Raw genomic sequence first — 19878 nt, 5'->3', positions numbered from 1 at the left:
TTCAGTTTTAATTTTTTTTTAAAAATTTCATTAATGAAAGTTAATATAATTAGTATTAATTAGTATCAATTAATATGAAAATTGATGCATTTGCTAAAAATGGAATGAACGTATTATTGTTATAATTATTTTCCATTATAAATTAATTAGTTTCAATTAATTGCTTAATTAGTCTCAATTAATCCTCAAAAAAAAAAAAAAAAAATAGTCTCAATTAATATTAAAATTATTAATTACTATGAATTGATATTAATGTTTAATTTTTATTAGTATCAATTAATATTAATAATCAACAATTGTTATTAATTAGTATCAAGTAATAATTAATTCATTACAAAAGTATACAATATTAGTTTATTAATAATTAATACCAATTAATATTGATTTCTTTAATTAATATTGATTTTTTTTTCTCTTAAGAAATATACAATTTTTTATTTTTTAATTAATATAAAAATATACAATATGAATTTATTAATAATTAGTACCAATTAATATTGATTTTTTTTTTCTTCAGAAATATGCAATTTTTTATTTTTGAATTAATATTAATATTTGGGTATTGACGAGGACATTTAAGTAATTTTATCCCTCCTACACCAGTTACGCGTTTAAGTCAAAAATTTAAGTACTCATTGACCAGCTTTTGTGATAAGTTGAGAAATAGCTTGATTTAAGGTATAAGCTGATTAATTTAAGCTGCACCAAACACAATAATTTAGTTTAAATTAAGTTAAAATTTGAAATAAGCAGCTTATAAGATTTATCATGCAGCCTTTATTCCAACTAAAAATCCATAGGGGGTTTGCTCATACAACGTATTTTGTAATGAATCAAGATAAATGGTTGCTAGCCTTTAAATTGTGATCCCCATTGAGGTAAAATAACTGTGAGATCAATATGCCTGTGTTCTGGAGCGCCATTACTTTTATCTCTACAAGCCAATCAATAGCTGCCAACCCTGCCCCATTTTTTCAGGACTGAAATTGGCATTTTTAGCCAGCTAGGTTGGGCTGGCCTGGGCTTGGCCAATTTTTCAGGCCTGTTCAAGTTTTGGTTGGGGCTTAGGTTTGAAATTTTTAGCCTACCCAGCCCAGCCCGACCCTCTAATAAAATATCGTATATCTTTAATATAATATATTTATATAAATAATACAATATTTATAAAACATATAAGTTATAATGCTTAATCTTCTAGTGCCCTTTTCTTTTCTTAACTAAATCTACTGACATTTGTAGACCTCCAGGTAACATGATTTCAAAAAAAAAAATTGTAAATGTAACTAAATACAAGTACATTCTGTTTTAAGAGAGTACATCCTGCATATATGTCTAAAATAATGGATTATTTACTCAATTTATTTAAATCAACCACGTCAATTACGCCAACAATAGTTGAGAATCTATCTACGAACAAATTGCCTGTACAGAAAATAACTCAAAAGAGATCAATCTGTAGGGTCTTTACGCCGGTTACAGTTGTGAGTTCATGGGCCTCAGCATTCAGTTTTCTTCTTTTTCATTTATAAAAAAAAGAATATAATAGGACTGGGCTGGGGATGGGGAAGTTAGGCCCGATGCTAGGCCGGGCCGGGTTTGGACAAACCTATGTACTAGAAAATATTAATTCCTTAGCAAATTGCGTATTGATATGCACGTTTCGAAATATAGTATATTTTTGTTTCAAAACGGTAAATTTAGTGATCTGAAATGATCTCAAAAGTTGTTTTTGTTGTGTTTTTTTTTTTTTTTTCCTCTCTCTCTCTCTGTCTAATATATTTCCTTAAATGTTACCTTAGGACAAAAAAAAATCAAATATATGAATTAAAATCTAAGATGGGTTAAGTTTTGACAAAACAAAAAATAAAAAATGGGTCATAATTAATAGAAATGATTTGCCACATGAAAAATAAATAAAATAAAAAATTATTGGATACCTAATAGTTAAAAGAAATTATCCTAGAAATATTTTAAATTCTTAAGTGTATTATATACAAGTTTACTCTTATTATGTTATATTTTAGAGTATGTGGCGTATCACGTTTTTGTTCCATGTACCGGAATGGTTCATGTTCTAGGTAACGTAAGGACAAACACGAAGTATCTCTTCCTCATGCCAGCACTTTTCTGGGTAGCAAGGTTGTTAACTTTGTTTCAAATGCTTTCTTCATCACTTAGTTATTTGGAATAAATGGCATTGTTTTTGCATATAACAATTGAGATTAAGAATTTAAAAGCAACATAATTTTATTCCCAAGAAAAACAAGCACAGGAAAAGAGTAATATTAGGTGGGGTAGCAATCGCTATTTGAATGACTATACCAACCCAATGAAAACTCATTACACGTTTAATCAATTGAAAATAAATGTGTTAAGACCCCTAAAAAAATTACATCAGTTCAACTCACAATGACGTAACATGATAGGTGTCCACTTTCAATTTGTAACACACTTAACCTATAAAACACGAACACCTCTCTAGAGGCAGTGTATGGGTGTCTGACACGTATCGGACATGCGGTGGACACGTGTTGGACACTCTACCTAACGTGTCTCTTTTTTTTTTTTTTTCCGCAGCTGGACACACTTGGGACACTCTTGGACACGTTATGGACATGTTGGAGACACGCAGAGAGAAACCCTAACCCATTGAGGGGAGAGAGAGAGAGAGAGGTGAAGAGCCTGTTTAAGCCCTAGATCAAGGCCAGATCGACGTATGTTCTTCAAATTTGTTCATCTCTTCGAATCTATTCTTCTCTCTGTTCATCTCTCTCTCTCTCTCTCGCTGTGTGTTCAACTCTCTCTCTCTTCTCTGCATGTTTGACTGTCACTCTCTCTTCTACTCGTTTTTTGTTTTTTTTTTTTTTTTGTTTTGTTTTGTTTTGTTTTTTTTTTTTTGTGCGCGTGTGTTCTATTTGTTTTTTCTTTTTGTGTTTCCCCCTCTTTTCCTTATTTATTTATTTATTTTTGTTATTCTTGTTTGCAAAACATTAACATACATAGAATAAATTATTTTTGTTTGTAGAAAAAAAAATAATTTGTGAATTATATTTCATATTAAAATAAATAAATAAATAAATAAAAACAATACTCCTTCCGTCCCAAATTAATTGTCCATCTTTCCTTTTTTAGATGTCCCAAAATATTTGTCCATTTTGAAAATCAAAACATAAAACTCTAGAGAATTCCAAAACTACCCTTTAAAAATAATTATAAATATATTTAATAATGCAAATAAAAGGGGCAATATGATAAATTAATATATTTTGATTTAACTTCAAAGTAATAATTGCATGTCCCACTAAAAAGTTAGAATTTCTAAAAGGGATAATTATTGTGGGACGAAGAGAGTATATATTTTTGTAATTTTACATATAATAAATAAAAAAATTAGATATATTCAGCTTGTCCTCAGCGTGTCGTGTCCAGTGGCGGAGCCAAAAAATTAAATTAGAAGGGCCACTTATTAATTACAATATCGAAAATTTTTACAAAAATATTTCACGCAAATTTTTACGATTGATTTTGAGAAACATAAAAAAAATAATGTTATTTGTAACTAGTGTATCATGGACAATATAAAAAAAAATATGGATATAAGTTTTAAAATAAATTATATAATGATAAATTATTTTTTTATATAAAATTTAATTAAAAATTCAAAATAATGGTAATACTACGTCAATATTGGTATATAATATCACTCACTAATAGTAAATAAACACATAGAGAATGAATCTCACATGTCAAATGTAACTAGCAATCCAATAAATTTCATATTTTTATAGTGAGATTACTTATATTTGCATGTCTGACATAACTATCACTAATAATGACGTCACCGTTACTAAAATTTTATTGTTCTCATAATTTTTTTTATACATAATATGGTTTATAATAGTCTCTTTATTTTCAATCAAAATAACCATTATTGTTCTCATAATTTTTAAAATGTCATTGACATTTCACTTTAATAATATTTTTGTAATTTTTTTATTTAAAATATTTCCTTTATGTTTGCAAAATAATAATAATAATAATAAATCTCAAAATCCAGGGGGCACGTGATCTCCTGGTTCCTTACTCTCTCCGCCACTGGTCGTGTCTCCCAATTTTTAAAAATTTGCGTGTCCCGTATTCGTGTCCATGGTTCATAGCACTCTACTTTGTATAGGGTCTAACTCCTTTGTCACTACATTGTGGGTGGATTTAAGGGGATTAAATTGTGGTCTCTAGCATTATTATTGAAATCATTTCTTCATCACTTATTTTGGACACAAAGTTGGTCATTCTTAATGTTATGGAATGTAAAATTTCATTACTGACAATGTTTTTCATCTAAATTTTGTAATCCTATACACTTAAGAATAACTAGTTTGAGGGAGAAGAATTGGGAATAAACATATTTAATTTTATATATATAAGAAACCTTATGATTTAGTTAACTTAAAAGAAGTTGACCACCAACGTAAAAACATGGAATAAAATAAAAACTAAAAAGTTAAGAGGGAGAAGTACGTATAAAAATATTTAATAAAATAAAATTAGTATAGTTCATGCAAGCACCTAAGTTCGTGCCACCCTTCTAGGATAGATGGTATAGATTTAGATCAACGAGTGATAGATGACTGACCATGTGGGTAGCAAACATCCTCTGCAGGAAAGCCTGGTTGTTTATTACATCAATATTCCATCTCCACCTGGTTGTTTATTACATCAATATTCCATCTCCATTAGCCTATGGAGATTCTGGTAATGAATCATGGGAAAGGAACCAAGCATAAGCCAGATCTCCGATATGACTGCAGCAACATCCCATTCAACTACCTGTTTTGAAACACAAAAAATACGATTTTAGAAACATCAGAATATTCCACATTAAAGGCGTCTGGCTTCAGCTTTTGTTAAATTCTCAAGGACTGTTGACTAGATACATATTAAGATCAGATCAAAATCTTTCCATACCTTCAGAAATTTGGTACGAACAATCCCAATGAGCCCCATCCCATATCAGAAATTTAAAGAGACAGTCCCACCTCCCATGCATCTTATACCAAATTGGAAGTTTAAGGAGCAACAAGGCATCTCAGTTTATATAAAAGCAATCCTCATCCTGGTGCCCCAAGATGCAAATCAGAAATTAAAAGTATAACAAACAATACTTATATTGAAATGAGAAATCAGAATACAAAATAAAAAAAAACTTACAATGGGTCACAATCGTGGAAGTAAATTGGACACAGCATTCATGAAGTACATTCACACTCTAAGCACCCTCAAACTTACACACTCAAATTTGTTCACATTATATTTGATATTATATAGTAATCTTTGATATTGTGAAGGCCTGTTTTCTTTAGAAGAATAGCTGGTTTTTATAGAAGGTGAGACTTAGATTTGAAATTGTTTGGAGTCAGGGAATCTGCTTTCGCTTTTGTCCTTGTAGAGAATTATTGTCATTGAAAGGCATTATGGGATTGCTTTGCCGGTAGAGAATCCACTTTATGAGCTGGCTTGAGTATTATTGAATTGTTTTATCGGTGAAGAATCCACTTTATGAATTGACTCGTCTTCTTTTGAAATTATTGTACTATGAAGTTGTTGAAATTGTAGAGATCACATGATATACAAATTGTTGAGATCCACGCCTTGACAAGTATTTGAGTAGTCATCGTCAAGGTATTGAGTTGGGATCCTTGGTGATGATGTTACTGAATTGATTGGAGAAGATATTTTTTGAGACGAAATTGTCGGTAGCTTGACCTTAGTGAGAATTGGAAGAAGTGTTTCCAATACAATATTGTCTTCAAAATCAGAAAGGGATTTTGCATCAGTCACAAGAATCATTTTAATTTTAATGGCTTTTTTATATTTATGTTCAAATTTAAATTTCGAAATTGAAGGATATTTTTCCTTAAGTTTATGTTTTAATTCAGTTTTAAAAGCATTATAATCAAGTGATTTACTGGACTTGCGACTGGATGACATGACATAAAGGGCAAGATTAACAACAGACCTTTTCTTGGAATTTTTGTAGAACGAAAGCAATTGATCAAGGTATTGTTCTTATGGAATCTTATAATTTTTCTATCATTTTGATGAGATCTGGCAGGCAAGGAAAGTGGTATTGACGACTACACAAAGAGTGTATTGCCAAGCCATGATCCAAGGGAAATTTGAAATCAATAGTGAAATATAGAAATTATGGATAAGAGGGATTAACCACTTTTCGATAAATATGGAAAGATTCTTTAAGAGGTTCAAGGTGTCAAATTGTAATCCAAATTGATTCCACGAAGGTTCAAACCAGGTGGGTATTTCCCCTGTAGTGATCTCAAAATTGTGTCCAAAACGGATCCACCATGAATATTAGAAGAACCAGTTTTGGAAATAGAAAACATAAAACTAGGCCTGTTGGTAATCATAAGAATTGTATTGATTGGGTTTGATATTTGGATCAGAAAATTTTCGGAAAATTGATGGATGTCCCCATTCCTCGGGAGAAATGATTTCTTGAATATGGAGTTTAGAATAATGAAGAAGACTCTTGTCTTCCTTAAAGTAAACATGATCAATTGTGATGGAGTGGGTTTACTCAAGAATTTTTTCATAACAGATTTTAGAGTGTTGACTAGAGTGTTGTATATAGTGCTAATTGTTGGGAAAATAATGAGAAATAATGGATTTGGGTTTGGCATTGGCATGTTACGGAAATGGAATAAATGATTAGTGGTGATTGGGGTAATTGGATAAATAGTATTATGGGTATAATAGCCATGATCAAAAGGGACTAGTTTAAAATTGCGTCTTCCTTCCGAGCAAGTAGCTTGTAAGGGGCTGTTGAGTCTTTGGGCCTTCAGGAAAAAAATATGTATGAAGATTGATTTTTCGACAATAATAGTAGTTAAAAATATGCCGGAATTTAAAAAGTTTTTGATGAGGGTTAAGGTCTTGATGTGGAGACATCGGTAGATCCTTGCAAGAATTCACGAGTAAGAAAGTCAGGGAGAGTGTAATGACCCAAATTTTTTTTTTATTTTTTAAATAGCCAGTGCATAATTTAATTGAGTAAATTTTCGAATTTGATTGTTGTGTAAATTCTGTGCGAAAACAGTTCGGTTTTGTATTTTTTTAAAATAGTTCCCGATCTCAGAAAATTATGAAATTTTTATATGTTGTTCCCGTATAAGTCTAGCACGTTGGATAAAAATTTCAGAATTAAATGATGAGTATTTATTTTATGAAAATTCACGGACTGATTGGTGTTCAGTTTAATTTATAGCAGAATTTGAAATTGAGTTTGGGTGTTCGGACTAGGATTTGAGATAAATTTGTTGGGACTATTTTGGTATATAATTGGACTATGTTTAACTTATGGGTGAGACCTATAATTTAGATTTAATTTAATTTGAGTTTGTTTAATGACTCATGTTTAACTGTTTGGTCCTTTTTAATTAGGTGATTGGTAGTAACTACCTTAGGAGTTGTTATTATTTATTATATAAGATTATAATAAATATTTGATAGTTGATTTTATGGTGTGTATCATATGGAAAAAAAATTATATATTTTATAAAGAATGAAAATATGTATATTTCGTAGTGATCAAAATATTATATTTGTGGTGAGAAATTTTGAAATATTATATCATTTTATAATTTATATTATAAAATTTTGAAATATTATTACAAAAATTATATTTTTTGGAAAAAATCAAGCTTTGGGGAACACACCCATGTGGGTAGCCCCCATTTTTGTCCTTGCCATCATTTCCTCTCCTTTGATTCCCCTCATTTCCTTTCCTTTCCTTTTCATTTCTTGTGGCAGAGAGCTCAACTCTCTCTGCTTCGTCTCTTTCTCACCTGGATGCTCAACCTTTGAGCTTCGAGTGGGAGTTCTTTGAGTGAGATTTTGTAAAAGTTTTGTAAATGAAAGTTGGAGAGCTTGTCGTGATCTTCGCAATGGTAGTCTTGGATTTATGATCGGACAAAATTTGCCTTCCAGATCTACTCTTCTTCATTATTTGAGGTAGAGACTTTCTTTATATTTTTACATTAAAACTATGTTAGGGTTATTTTGAGAAATATATCATTATAAGAGGTATTGCATATAAATATATTTTCAGATTTTTGTTTGGTAATTTTTGGAAGAAAAATTATGTTGAAATATTAAGAATGTTGGTATTTTGAGATTGATTTTAAGAAAATCATTTTGTGTTGTTAATTTTGTAAAAGAAATCCGAAAATAGAATTTAATAGTTGTATAGATTGTATCTACATCATGTTATGATTAGATGATTTATTTTGAGAAATATAATGTTGATTTTTTTTTTTAATCTTTGATTTGGAATTTATTTTTGAGAAAAATAAATTAATGTTGAGGAATATGGAGTAAATGCTTAAGTAGGAATTATAAAGTTGTTTTGGGATTAAAAACTCTAAAAGTGTTATATTCATGATATTTTATAAAAGATGATATGTTGATGATTAAGTTGTGTTTATTTTTATGAAAATAAAAATGTGAAATGTGGACTTTCGAACTCATTATTTTGAAAATGTTATTATTGGGCATATTTCATAATTTTTGATGTAAATATCATGTTGGTTAAGTAATTTTAGAAAAAGTTGTGAAATTGTTATTGGCAGAGAATTTGGTAAAAATATTACCTCTTTAAATAGCTTGGTATGCAAAATGGTTATGTTGAAATATAGTTATGTTTGAGGGATGAGCCATGTGAAGTTATGTTTGGTATTATTAATTTGAAATTTTTTGAAAATAATAAACTTACTAATTTAGTGGATTAAATTAGTTTTGGTTAAAAGGTTATATCCATTATGGTTAAAAGTGTGTTATTAAGATTATACCATAACTTTTGACATAGTAGGGTGGAAATGATAATATTTAATAAGTAAGAATTTGCTTTGAGTTATATATATGGTTTTGCAAGATCTAGATGATTTTTGAAATCATCATTTGATTTGTTTTGAAAATTGATTATTGATTCAAGAAGATAAGAGATTTTTTTAAAAGTGGGTTTACTTTCTTCTTCCTTTTAAAATAGAAATTGAGGGTTTTGAACTATGAGGATTGAAGAGAGATATTTTTGGTGACTTTCTTTCAATAAATAAAGATGAGTGGTTTGTTGGAAAAAATGATTTTTGGGGACTTTAATTTAATATTAAAGTGTGGTGACTTTAATTAAATATAAAAGTGGGTCCTAACCATTTTTTGTGTTGGGTCCAAGTGAGCCAAAAACCATTGGGTTTTGAATAAGAAATTGTCAAGAAATTGCTTCATGATGTTAGATTCATGAATAGGATTTTAAAGAGCATTTAAATCTTTTTTCTTGGCTAAAGGGTGTGAATCCTTTGGGCATCCATACTTTTCTTTTTGTGGAAAGGGGCTATGGATATTTGGTGTTTTAATGATTAGCCTTAAAGGTTGGAGGCTTTTCCTCTCTCCCCTATACATGTATAAATTGAGACCCTCCTGTCAAGTTTCTATATAGAAATTTTTGCTTCCATTTTACAAGTCAGTTTGCTTGATAGTTCCTATTGTGAGAGAGTGCTGTCATTGTTTTGTTCGCTAAGCTAGACAGATAGTGCTTCTGCCGTAGCTGGTTTTGACCGTCGTATCCTGGGAGACAGACGTCGGGTTTCCTCAAGCACTCGACCCGTGAGGCGGCGAAATCTGTTTTAAGGAAACTGCTTCCGTGCAGGCTTCGGTTTTGTCTCTTTACCCTTTATTGTTTTTTGTGTATTTCTGTTGAAATTTAGTTGTAATTATCAGCATATGTTCTTGGTCTATAATTTGTTTTCTTCATAAATCTATTTATTTAATTTCACAATTTTGAACAAGCAGCTTAAAACAGATTTTATATATCTTTTCTATGAAATTGATCGAATAGATTTATATAGACTATTAGGTTAGCTTTGTATAATGTTACTAGGAATTGTTGCGGAATTGCTCACTATTTCAATAATTGTAAATTATGCAATGGTACTCTCTAATTACTTAGTTTAATTAGAATGCTCTATTATAATTTGCATACTTAATTGTATTAGTATGATCTTGTTTTGTGCGTATGGTTCATCATTTCCCTACCATGATTTGCATGAATTTTAAGGTTATAAAATATAATTTATGGATGTTGCAATTTTGACATGCTAATTCTATTCTAGTCTCAATTTGTTACATACTTATTATTTTCTAGGCTAGATTACATAATTTAATGTATTTGGAGTTATAGAGTTTTATGAATTGTGTACATGATTAATCTAAATTATCTAATTGTGTGCATTAATATGAATTATTTAATTGGGTGCATTAATCTAAATTATCTAATTAGGTGCATTAATCTGAGTTATTTAATTAGGTGCATTAATCTAAATTATTTATTTGGGTGCATTAATCTGAATTATTTAATTAGGTGCATTAATCTGAATTATTTAATTGGGTGCATTAACTTTGAATTTGACTTATCTATTTGGAGTTATTAGTTTAAATGTTTATTATGAATTAATTTCATTCATGACTCATGAGTATTGAACTTTATTTTAAAGTTGTAATTTAATTTTGAAGTTACAAATTGTATTTTGTTTTGGTACCTTATATTAGTTGGTTACTTATATAATTAATAGTTGGCTATATGGTTTCAATTATTTATTATAATTAAATTTTTTAGATTATTTGTTTGTATTTTGTTGTGGTTTGCTACTAATTTTCTTTGTAGGGATACCAATGCGAAAAACAAATATAAAACCAAATGAATAGAATTTGGGATGTAAAAACAAAAATGTTTGAAGCATGTTTGCTTGAGATGTAATTGATTTGTTTACCAATTTGTAGTAGCAAGTTTTATTTGCTTATATTGTTGTAGCAATGGTTTTACATTGCTTGTAAAAGTTTTGGACCCTGGTTTGCTTTAACCTAGTTCATCCCTAAGAAAATTTAATTCTTAATTTGTTTATCACGGACTAGGAGTCAACATGCTCTTAAAAGTTTTGTCAAAAGGTTAACTGGGTTTTAAGTGGAACCGATGTGACCCCTCCAGTCTTCCTGGGAACTTTCTTGACCATGTTCGATTCTAGGTTTTGTGGTGAGACTAATTTTTGAATTAATTTTTCTTCTAAGGGATTTTCTAATGGTTAAGTTTAATTTCTGGAAACACAGAAGTGATATTCTGGTGTAATTTTCAGAAATGGAAACTATCATTGATGCTGCTGCTACTGCTAACGTTAGTGGGGATTTGAACCCCGGGGCAACTGGATTGCCAACCCCTACTGCTGTGACCTCTGTGGTCAACCCTGGTGTTACTCCGGCTATTCCGGGAAGACCGCTTAGTCACCATGAGCGCCTAGAAAAATTTGCTGGGGAAAACTTTAAGAGATGACAGCAAAAGATGCTGTTTTACTTGACCACGCTAAACCTTGCCAAGGTTCTGAGTGAGGATCCTCCAGCCGTGGCAGAGAATGAGCCTGACAGGCAGAAAGCCATGGCGCTTGACACATGGAAACAGACAGACTATCTTTGCCGGAACTATGTGTTCAACAGCTTGGCAGACTCACTCTATAGTGTGTTTTGTTCCAAGAGCTCAGCAAAAGAATTATGGGAATCTCTGGACAAAAAGTACAGGACTGAGGATGCCGGGGCAAAGAAATTTGTGGTTGGTCGTTTCCTTGATTTTAAAATGGTAGATTCTAAAACTGTGATAAGCCAAGTTCAAGAGTTCCAAGTGATCTTGCATGAAATTCATGCTAAGGGGATGCCTTTGAACGAGTCATTCCAAGTTGCTGTGATCATTGAGAAACTTCCCAATGGTTGGAAGAATTTCAAGAATTACTTGAAGCACAAGCGCAAGGAAATGTCTGTTGAAGAGCTGGTTGTCCGACTCCGGATTGAAGAGGATAATAGAAAGAAAGGAGGGAGTACCTCCTCAGTAAAGGCCAATATCATTGAGCATGGCAAATCTTCTGGGATAAGGAAGAAGCCCCCTGTGAACAAGAGCTCTAAGTTGGGGCCAAGGGGTGGTGTTGCAAAGAAGTCGGCTTACAAGCCGCAGGAACCTAGTTATCGGTTCTTTGGGAAGTGTTATAACTGTGGTAACGAGGGGCATCGGGCTAGTGACTGCCGCAAGTAGAAGAAGCCATACAAGACCAAACCTCGTGCTCATATGGCAGACTTACAAGAGCACTCCCATGAGGAGGATGATATGCACTTGTTTGCCGTTGTCTCTGAGGTGAATCTGGTGGGTTCAAACCCAAGAGAATGGTGGATTGATACTGGGGCTACACGCCACATCTGCTCCGAGCAGAAACTGTTTACAACTTTTGAACCGGTTACAAACGGTGAGAAGTTGTTTATGGGAAACTCTGCTAGCTCGATTGTTGAGGGGAAATGAAAGGTGGTCCTGAAGTTGACATCAGGAAATGAGATGACCTTGAACGAAGTCCTGTATGTTCCGGACATTCGTAAAAATCTTGTCTCAGGGTCTCTTCTTAGTAAACATGGTTTTCGCATGGTTTTTGAGTCCGACAAGGTCGTTCTTACCAAAAGCAGAATGTATGTGGGTAAGGGTTATATGTTGGGGGGTATGTTTAAACTCAATGTTATGACTGTTATCCCAAAGATGAATAAAGGTGCATCTTCTTCTGTTTACATGCTTGAGTCTTCCAATTTGTGGCATGGTAGACTAGGACATGTGAACTTTGAATCTTTATGTAGATTAATCAAGTTAGATCACATACCATCTTTTAAGATTAATCCGAAACACAAGTGTGAAACTTGTGTTGAAGCGAAGTTGACAAGATCTTCGTTTCATTCTATTGAAAGAAGTTCAGAACCGTTGGATTTAGTGCATAGTGATGTGTGTGACTTAAAATTTATACAATCACGTGGTGGCAATAAGTACTTCATCACTTTTGTTGATGATTGCACTAAGTATTGTTATGTCTATTTGCTCAAAAGCAAAGATGAGGCGATTGACAAGTTTGTTCTTTATAAGAATGAAGTTGAGAATCAAGTAGGCCGCAAGATTAAGGCTCTAAGAAGTGATCGTGGTGGTGAGTATGAATCTCCGTTTATTGAGACTTGTGCTCAATCTGGGATTATCCACCAAACCACGGCGCCTTATTCTCCTCAGTCTAATGGGATTGTTGAGCAGAAGAATAGGACGCTAAAGGAAATGATGAATGCAATGTTGATAAGTTCTGGATTGCCACAGAACTTGTGGGGGGAAGCAATTCTCTCTGCAAATTACATTATGAATAAAGTACCCCAGAAAAAGGTGGACAAGACGTCGTATGAGTTATGGAAAGGCGTTAAGCCTTCGTATAAATTCTTACGAATGTGGGGGTGTCTTGCAAAAGTGGCGATTCCTACACCCAAACGGGTTAGGATAGGCCCGAAATCTGTGGATTGTATATTCATTGGTTATGCACATAATAGTAGTGCATATCGGTTTCTTGTTCATAAGTCTGAAATTCCAGACATACACAGGAATACCATCATGGAGTCAAGGAATGCATGTTTCTTTGAAGACATTTTTCCTTGCCGAACCCATGCAGGGGTTCCAAGGTCTTTGGAGCAATTTGATGAGCTTGCTAGTGAGGATGATCAAATTGAGGTTTTAGATGAGCCCAGACGGAGTAAAAGGGCTAGGACATCCAAATCTTTTGGTCCAGACTTCTTGACTTATATGGTTGAGAACGAACCTCAAACTTTCCACGAAGCTGTGACTTCTCCTGAGAGTCCTTTATGGAAAGAAGCGATCAAAAGTGAGATTGACTCCATCTTATAGAACCACACCTGGGAGTTGGTAGATTTACCTCCAGGTTGTAAGCCTTTAGGCTGCAAATGGATTTTTAAACGAAAGATGAAGGCCGATGGGTCTATTGACAAGTATAAGGCGAGGCTCGTTATCAAAGGGTACAGGCAACGAGAAGGCCTGGATTACTTTGATACGTACTCACCTTTAACTAGGATAACATCCATTTGCATAGTGATTGCGATAGCAGCTTTGCGCAATCTTGAGATACACCAGATGGATGTAAAGACAGCTTTCTTAAATGGGGATTTGAATAAAGAAATCTACATGGAGCAACCTGAAGGGTTTTCAGCTCCAGGACAAAGCAAGAAAGTCTGTAAACTTGTCAAATCTTTGGATGGTTTGAAGCAAGCGCCTAAACAATGGCATGAGAAGTTTGACAATGTAATGTTGTCAAATGGGTTTCGAATCAACGAATGTGACAAGTGTATTTATGTCAAAGACATTGACAGAGTGTCTATATGTTGATGATATGCTCATTATAGGTAGTAACGATGAAATGATCTAAACTACCAAGAAGTTGTTAAATTCTAAATTTGACATGAAGGATATGGGCATTGCAGATGTTATTCTGGGAATTAAGATTACCAGAATCTCTGGCGGAATTGTACTTTCTCAGTCTCATTATGGTGATAAGATACTTGAGAAGTTTAGTGGATCAGATACGAGTGTGTCATCGACACCTGTAGACTTAAGTCTACACTTTACCAAGAATAATAAAGAGAGTGTCTCTCAGTTAGAATATTCTCGGGTAATTGGAAGTTTAATGTATCTGATGAGTTGTACTAGGCCAGATATAGCTTACTCGGTTAGCAGGCTTAGTAGATACACAAGTAATCCTGATGCTTCTCATTGGAAGGGCATTGTGCGGGTGTTAAGGTATTTACGCTACACTCGGGATTATGGGCTGCGTTATACTCGATATCCAGCGGTGCTTGAAGGATATAGTGACGCGAATTGGATATCAGATATAAAGGACTCAAAGTCCACTAGTGGATATGTGTTCACTCTTGGTGGGGGCAGCCGTGTCTTGGAAATCTTCCAAGCAAACGTGTATATCTAGATCAACGATGGAATCAGAGTTTATTGCTTTGGATAAAGCAACGGAAGAAGCAGAATGGCTTCGCCATTTCATTGAAGATATTCCACGTTGGTCTAAACCTGTGCCAGCTATTTGTATTCATTGTGATTGTCAATTTGCAATTGGTAGGGCACAGAGTAATATGTATAATGGAAAGTCTAGACATATCCGTCGTAGACATAATTCTATACGACAACTACTCTCGAATGGAGTTGTCTCTTTAGACTATGTAAAGTCTAAGGACAATATTGTGGATCCGCTAACCAAAGGGTTAAGTCGAGTGTTAGTCGAAACGTCGTCAAAAGGAATGGGGTTAAGGTCTTTAGAAGTTACCGGAATGGAAACCCAACCTAGTTGACTGGAGATCCCAAGATCTAGGTTCAATGGGACAACCTAATTGCGTGTAACGGTGGTATGTCACTGAGGAGGTTAAACCTCCAACCATTCCTTCTATTAGTGATACCTGCAAGTGTAGAGGATAAGCTGAGCTTTTAATGACTCTTATGTGTTAAGCTGTTGAGCTAAGTATTGCAGGATACTTTAGTAGAGTCACCTATGTGAGTTTGAAGTGGGGCCGCTTCTAGAAGAATTGGGCAGGCCAAGATTCTTTGAAACCACTCGCTGAACCAGGCTAGTGTCCAGGGCCACACAGGGCACACCAGTGAGAGTATAATGGTGGTAGGAGTAATTCCTGTGTGAGATCTATTGTCTCAGTTTACATAAACGGTAGAGCAGTTCAAGATGTCTTATTCACTGATCTGCCAGTAAACTCGATAGGTTTTCACTGGGAGAGGTTCAAAGCCAAAAGCTACATTCTCTGTTGTCGGGGTTAGTCCGTTGTACTCTCTCTCAGAGTCTTTATTGTTGAACGATGTCCGTTTGTTGAGTCATTCGGTCAATTTTTATTCATGTGGGGGATTGTTGGAAAAAATGATTTTTGGAGACTTTAATTTAATATTAAAGTGTGGTGACTTTAATTAAATATTAAAGTGGGTCCTAACCATTTTTTGTGTTGGGTCCAAGTGAGCCAAAAACCATTGGGTTTTGAATAAGAAATTGCCAAGAAATTGCTTCATGATGTTAGATTTATGAATAGGATTTTAAAGAGTATTTAAATCTTTTTTCTTGGCTAAAGGGTGTGAATCCTTTGGGCATCAATACTTTTCTTTTTGCGGAAAGGGGCTATGGATGCTTGGTGTTTTAATGACTAGCCTTAAAGGCTGAAGGCTTTTCCTCTCTCCCCTATACATGTATAAATTGAGACCCTCCTGTCAAGTTTCAATATAGAAATTTTTGCTTCCATTTTGCAAGTCAGTTTGCTTGATAGTTCCTATTGTGAGAGAGTGCTGTCATTGTTTTGTTCGCTAAGCTAGACAGATAGTGCTTCTGCCGTAGCTGGTTTTGACCGTCGTATCCTGGGAGACAGACGCCGGGTTTCCTCAAGCACTCGACCCGTGAGGCGGCGAAATCTGTTTTAAGGAAACTGCTTCCGTGCAGGCTTCGGTTTTGTCTCTTTACCCTTTATTGTTTTTTTGTGTATTTCTGTTGAAATTTAGTTGTAATTATCAGCATATGTTCTTGGTATATAATTTGTTTTCTTCATAAATCTATTTATTTAATTTCACAATTTTGAACAACATGGTTTTGGTGAGAAAATCTAGAAATTTGGGATTTTTAAGAAAGATGTTGACAATCTTTGAAGATGTTATATTTATTTTGTGTGCTAAAATAAATGATATTTGAAAAATTATTTATTTTGTTTACATATAAATGATGGTTTTCATGGAATATGAGAATTGTTGAATTTTTCGAAATTGTTGTTCAAAAATGTTGATATAGTCTTGAAGTGACTAAATGATTGAGATATAGTCTTGAAGTGACTAAGCTCTTCCAATAAAAGTGTGGGATTTTGTTGTTCCATGGATGAATTGGAATAAAAATATTTATATTCATCTTGAGAAATTATATTGAAATGAGAAATGAGAATTTTGATCACAATGAGAATATTGTGTGGAAGTATTGAAAGTGGAAGAAATATTGCATTGTATTATTAATCATTGCATTAGCATATCAATTCATTTGATAATGATGAGTTTTGAAATTTGATTTGAAAACTTTGCATTGAGAAATGAATGTTGGGAAACAAGTTTTCATGAAATGATTTTGGGGTAAATACGGTGGTAAGTCTTGAAAGGTGGTGTAGATGATAGGTGTCGAGCCTTCCAGTTAATACTGGTAAAAATGACAGATTACAGATGTCGAGCCTTTTAGTTAATGCTGGTAAAAATGACAAATTGGTAGTACTTGTATAGTCTACTTGCAGACACTAGCCTAGGGATTACTTAGTCGTATTTACCATCTTGGAATTTTATTGAAATTGTTGGATTAATGTGTTTTCAAAATGACATTGTGTGTAAGATTTTCAAAAGATGAGAAATATTTTGAGCATGACATGACATATGCATTCATCTCATAAGACCGTATAAAATGGATTTGATGAATTATTTAATTATTTGATTCAATTGATAATAAGATAATTGAATGAATTGAAAAGGATGTCCCGTTGCTATTGAAACATATTTATTTATTAAGTTAACTTGTTGTAGTTAATTAAATAAATTAGATTTAAGAGATTATGTAATAAAATCATATGATTTTGACATGATATGATTTCACGTATATGTATGAGTATTTTGGTACCTGCATATCTTCTAATGTTTTAATATGAGATTGCTTGGTGAGCTAGTGGTTGCTCACCTCCTGCCTGTACATGTGTACAGGGAATGCTTTTCGGATTTGAAGATCAAATAATGGGTTTTACCATTTCATAAGTGTAATGTAGTAATGGATTATACTACTTCATTTGTTGTTTGGTTGAGTGTTACTTTTTTGTAAAGAGTGGTGTTTTTTTTTTTTTTTTTTTTTATATTGCAAGCCTCAGAGCATTTCTTTTATTTGTATGTAAATGTCATTGTTGTATAACGAGAGGGAATATGTATATTTAATTATTCATCATTTCATCCAAGGATGAAATGTAATTTGTAAATGGACTTAATTAATGAATATTGGTAAAGTTATCTGAGTAATAAAATACGGGGTGTGACAGAGAGAATTAGAGTCACCACGAATATATTCAATTTGAAAATCATAAACACATAAAATGACTTGCCACCGAGCGAAGGCTTGTTGAGAAACAATATTCTTAACATCCTTCTCAAGGACTTCTTTGGTAGCCTTGCAGTCAATACGTAATAAATATTCTTAATTGAGTAAATTAGATTCAAATTTTTTAATACAAGAAACAATAGATAAGATTTCCTTCTGAATAGTAGAATACTGTATTTGCGGTCCTTTCTATATGGCGGATGTAAAACGAACTAATTGTTCCTTACCTCGATAAAGTTGTTTAGGTATGCCACCATAGCCAACATCACTTGCATTTGTTTCAACAATTTTATATATAGTTGGAATTGGTAGACATAATAAAGGTAAAAATTTTGCTCATCGTTTGATGCGATGGATAACAATAGTGTGTTCGGTTGTCCAAGGAGAGGGGTTTTTGCGTGAACGAGAATAAAGAATTTTTGCATATTTATCTTGTAAAATTTAGAAATGTAATTTCAACTTCCTAAAAATTGTTGTAATTATGTTTTGTCACAAATTTCGTCAGGAAATTTGCTAGCAAATTCAATGGATCTTTGAATTGGAATGATTGTGTCTTTATTAATGATATGACCCAAAAATCGAATACATGTTTGAAATAATTGCATTTTCTTAGAATTGAGGACTAAGCCATTACTTTCAATAATATTATAAAATTTATACAAGTGGTTGCTATGTTGAGAGACAGAATTGGAATGAATTATTACATCATCTATGTGAATGATTGTAAATACTGTGTAAGGATTGAAAATATCGTTCATAATGTTTTGAAATTCAGAAGGAGCATTTTTAAGGCCAAAAGGCACAACATTCCATTCATAGTGGCCAAAGGGAATAGTGAAGGCTGTTTTGTATTTGTCTTTCTCGGTAATTTGAACTTGTCAAAAACCATACATCATATCAAATTTTTGCATCATATAGACAGTTTAACAAGTCTTTTTTATTGGGGATCGGATACCAGATCCATTGTAAAACCTTATTAAGTGGCTTATAATTAATAACTAATCGAGGTGTGCCTCGCTCTAATTCAACATTTTTATTAATGTAAAAAGCAAGACATGACCATGGAGATTTACTGGGTCTAATTAATTTTTTCATTAAGGAGGTCATTGATTTCTTTTTTGCAATGTTTCATTAATTTTTTGTCCATTTGAATAGGTCTAGCTTTAGTAGGAATTTGTCTTTCATTGAAATCTTTTTCGTATGGTAGATGAACCATATGTTGTTTGCGATGCCAGAATGCATGAGGAAATTCGGAACATAATTTTTTTTTTCAAATAATGATTTGATTTTTTGAATAATAGATTTAACATGGGATTGTTGTAATTCTTGGTCAACAACTTTGTAAGAAATTTGTTTTTGATGTAAACAAATTTGTTTTTATTTATAAATAAGATTTTTTTTGAAGTATTGATTTTATGTTCCTGGGGAGGAAATAAAAATTTGAAAATTATGTCATGAATAATGAGAGTTGTAGAAATTCCTTCATTGGTTACAGTAAAATGAGCAATAAAAATTTGAAAACTATGTCATGATTAATGATAATATTCTATATATTGCTGACTTACATGAAGAAATAGCTAACCCACAATTACTCTTATCTCTTGCATGTGGTCAATCAATTATCAATTATTGTTAACGCATTGCTACAATTAAAAAGAAAATTAAAGATGAACAAACTAATTTAAAAGAACTTAGAAAATAATGACAATCTTTAATCTGTATCTAATCTATCACTAAGATTATAATACCCTGGGTCTCCTTTTGGTATCAGAGCCAAGTTAGTTTAGAGTTGATTTTATTTCTTTCC

At 32.7% G+C, this 19878-nt stretch overlaps 1 long non-coding RNA gene across 1 annotated transcript; it reads right to left on the bottom strand.

Moving 5' to 3' along the window:
* Positions 1-4381: 4381 nt before the first annotated feature.
* Positions 4382-5219, bottom strand: LOC145801997 (uncharacterized). The gene is made up of 3 exons (XR_014343979.1): positions 4966-5219; positions 4701-4827; positions 4382-4666 (listed from the first exon to the last, which is right to left on the bottom strand). It is a non-coding gene; the product is annotated as an uncharacterized LOC145801997 (long non-coding RNA).
* Between the last annotated feature and the right edge of the window lie 14659 nt (positions 5220-19878).

This window comes from Camellia sinensis, chromosome 11 (genome assembly GCF_055761805.1).
Source record: "Camellia sinensis isolate YWXY chromosome 11, ASM5576180v1, whole genome shotgun sequence".
Lineage (NCBI taxonomy): Eukaryota > Viridiplantae > Streptophyta > Magnoliopsida > Ericales > Theaceae > Camellia > Camellia sinensis.
Note: the sequence above shows the minus strand (reverse complement) of the source record. Positions and strands in the feature narration are given on the sequence as shown.